This window comes from Tupaia chinensis, unplaced genomic scaffold (genome assembly GCF_000334495.1).
Source record: "Tupaia chinensis unplaced genomic scaffold, TupChi_1.0 Scaffold000636_1, whole genome shotgun sequence".
NCBI classification, from domain to species: domain Eukaryota; kingdom Metazoa; phylum Chordata; class Mammalia; order Scandentia; family Tupaiidae; genus Tupaia; species Tupaia belangeri.
Window position 1 is genome coordinate 1,080,415 of NW_006160157.1, and position 3,635 is coordinate 1,084,049.

A 3,635-nucleotide genomic window follows, 5' to 3' on the forward strand; every position below is an offset into this window, starting at 1 on the left:
GGATTACGGTGTGGCCATCACCCCTGAGGGGTGATTTTCTTGCTTTCTGTCTCTCTCTGTCTTTTTGGTGAGCGCACGTACCCTATAGCACAAACCTCTCCAAAAATAAAAGAACATGCCCTATAGTCTATTATTTCAGATGCTACGTATATTTCCTCAGGTAACATATGAACCTGGAAGCATAATTCATGAAAGCATTTAGCAACATTTTTCATCATAGAAACTAGATATAACTCATATACCCATCAATAACAGAATAAACAATAGAAAAATAATCAATAAAAATGAACTACATCTGTCTAAACCAACGTGCAACACGAAAGGATCTCACACATAGTATTAAACAAAAAGGGCAAGTTAGAAAAATATACAGTGAATATAGTGTTCCATTTTATAGAAAGTATAAGAACATGCAAAATCAGACAATATATTTCATTTTATTCTTTTAGAGAAATTTTTGCTATAGGGTACACATGATCGCCAAAGAGATAGAGAGAAACACAGAGAGATATATCACGCCCCTAGAGGCAATGGCCACACTACAACCCCATCTCCTTCATTCTCCTCTTGGGATTTTGAGAATGCACAGAATTGCAGCTCGTATAAGTTTCAAACCATCAGGTCTGGGGCTTGAACCATGGTTGGCCAAGTGGGAGTCCCGCACCTTAACCACTATACTACCTGTTGGCTCCCAAACAATATAATTTAAATGATCTCTATTTCTCTTTCTTCCATCCATGATCTATGTACCTATGGATTCATATATCCATCTATCTATGCTATACATGATAGGAGAGTTATTAACACTTGCGGTAAAGGGGGACACTACTGGGGAGAAGCACAGGGCTCATGTTGAAGCTTATTTTTTAAAGGTGAAAGCCGATATGTTTTACTTTTCTCAGTTTAGTTTCGGCTATAACAAATTACCACAAATTGTGTGGATTAGGTCAATGGACAATTCTTTTCTCATAGTTTGGGAAGCCAAAAGATGTAAGGAGGGTTCTCTTCTGGAGGTTCATGGGAAATCTGTTTCATGTTTCTGTCTAGTCGCTGTAGGCTGTTGGCAATTCCTGACATTCCTTAGCTGATAGATGCATCACTCCAGTCTCTGCCTTCGTCTTAGTATGGGCTTCTAAGGGCCGTCCAGTGTGGTGATTAAGGCAGCTGGATCCTACATAAGTTGACTGTGCAGTTTGAGTCCCAGACCTGGTTGCTTCAGAAACACACCAGACATGTGTACATGCATGCCACAAATCCTGAAAGGCTAAATGAAGGAGAAAAGATTGCAGCATGGCCATTTCCCATGGGGTACTTTCTTCTCTGTCTCTGGGGAGCACACATACACATCCTAGGGCAAAATTTTTAAAAATGAAACAAAGTGAAATCCAAATGTGGATTTTTTCTTGTATATCTGTGTGTTTTCCTCTTCATTTTGTTATAAAGATGTATCACTGGAAATAAGACCCATTATATTCAAGGACAATCTTTTTTTTTTTAATTTTTTTGAGAAGTTTTCGCTATAGGGCACGTGCGCTCACCAGACAGACAGAGAGAGACAGAGAGACAGAAAGTGAGAAATCACCCCCCAGGGGGGATGGCCACGCCGCAATCCCTTCTCCTCCCTTCTCCTCTCGGGATCTTGGCACGCACGCACACGCGCCCGGCATGAGTTTCGAGCCACCGGATCCGGGACACGAACTGCGGTCGACTACGTGGGAGTCCGGCGACATAGACATTACGCTAACTGCTGGTCCCAAGGACAATCTTATCACAAGATCCTTAACTTATTTGGTCCGGTAATAACCTTTTTACCAAAGGCCACATTTGTAGGTTGTAGAGGGAACTCTCTGATGGTCCACTATTCAACCTGCTGCAGTAGGTATACATTTTACTGTTAATAGATGACTGTACACTTGATATTATATATACATCTTTGTGGGCATTCCTTTGAATGAAAGGGTATATTCTTTCACATTATTTAGGTAATGCCAGAATATTTCCAAAGTGACTCAATGTATATTTTTCAGTATAAATAAGTGTGCATAAAATTAAAAAAGGAAGAAAACAGAGAAAAAGCATTAGGTTACCCCCTAACTTGACTATTTACAATGCAATAGATAGAATTTTTTTAAACTTAATTTGTAGAGGGTGCTTGTACTTACTTGTGTTCATTAGAGAGTAAGAGAGAGATGGAGAGAGAAAAGTGACAAAACACCTCGCATGGGGTATGGTCACACCACAATCTTCTCTCCTTCACTTCTCTTTTCAGAATTTTGGGCAGGCATGCACACATCCCACACATGTTTTTCTTTTTTCTAGATTTATAGTTTTATTATAGTAACAAACATGTTTCAGTGATATCTATAAACATACACAGAATTATATTTAAATTCATATAGAACAATATTTACATTTTTAAGTTATACTTCTGAAGTTCAGAGAATGAAGTACAACTTAAGTTGTACAACAAAGAAAAGAAAAATATACATGACAGAAATAGAGTTTATAGTAAAAGTACAACTCACTGTGCCTGATACATCATGTGGAAACTTCTTGTCAGAACGCTACAATCTTCTTAATCTGATTGTCCAAATAATTAAAATACAGATGATTTAGGGCTATTTTGTCAGAAATTCATTTGTCAGGGTCATAACTAACATTTTTCGAGAGCACATCCAAATCATTTTCATCCAAGTTTTTGATTTCCACTTGGGAAATATATTCTTATAGTCCTGTAAAGATTCCACTTCTGGCCACATTTTGTTATTGAGGGCTCCCAAAGCTCTGAAAATTCTGAAGAGTTGATCAATTTCTGAATCCCATGGAGAAGTGGTTTCTTGGTTGCTAATTCTGCAAATATGGTGCCTATACTCCTAATATCAATTGGAGTTGAGTAATAGGCTGACCCCAGCAATACTGCTGGAGATCTGTACCAGTGTCACTACCTTCATGTGTATCGTGTGTGTTTACTCTAATTGGTATTCCAAAAGCTCTGACAAGGTCAAAATCAGCTAGTTTAATTGTTCCTTTGTCATCAATCAATAGATTTTGAGGTTTTAACTCTCTGTGAAGAACTCTTTTAGAGTGTCAAAATACAATCTCTTTTAGAATTTGTTACAAATAACTCTTTTTTTAATTTTTCATTTTTTTCTTTTTTTTAAATGTCTTATTTTAATTTGTTTACGTTCATTCACTGTACATCATTACAGCATACAAAATGAGATTTTCCATCCCGAGTACACTGTATATTGTCTCAATCAAGCTCATCAACATACATGTTATTGTCACCAAATAATTTTCCATTTCTTGTTTCCTGTATGTTTTGCCTATTTTTCCCCCCATCCTTGATTCCCTATCTCTTACCCTCTGTCATTTCCTACTCTCTTCCTACACTGTCTCTGGTATCTCTGTTTACTTTCTATACTGTTTTCCCCCCATTTTTTATTGAATTACTAAAGATCTTAATTAATTTAAATATTTTCATAGCAAACACAGCTGATACATATATTTCTGTGAACACAATCTAACTTTAGGCATCCTATAAAGTAGCACCTAGCTAGGGCTATCTATCTTACTGCGGTCATTGAATGGATTTTTCTTTTTTCTGAAACTTTTTTTTTTTTGTAACTTGATTT

General features: G+C 37.0%; 1 pseudogene; it reads right to left on the reverse strand.

Moving 5' to 3' along the window:
• Window positions 1-2,556: 2,556 nt before the first annotated feature.
• LOC106736099 (cyclin-dependent kinase 1-like) overlaps window positions 2,557-3,635 on the reverse strand; it is a 2,754-nt pseudogene continuing 1,675 nt past the window's right edge.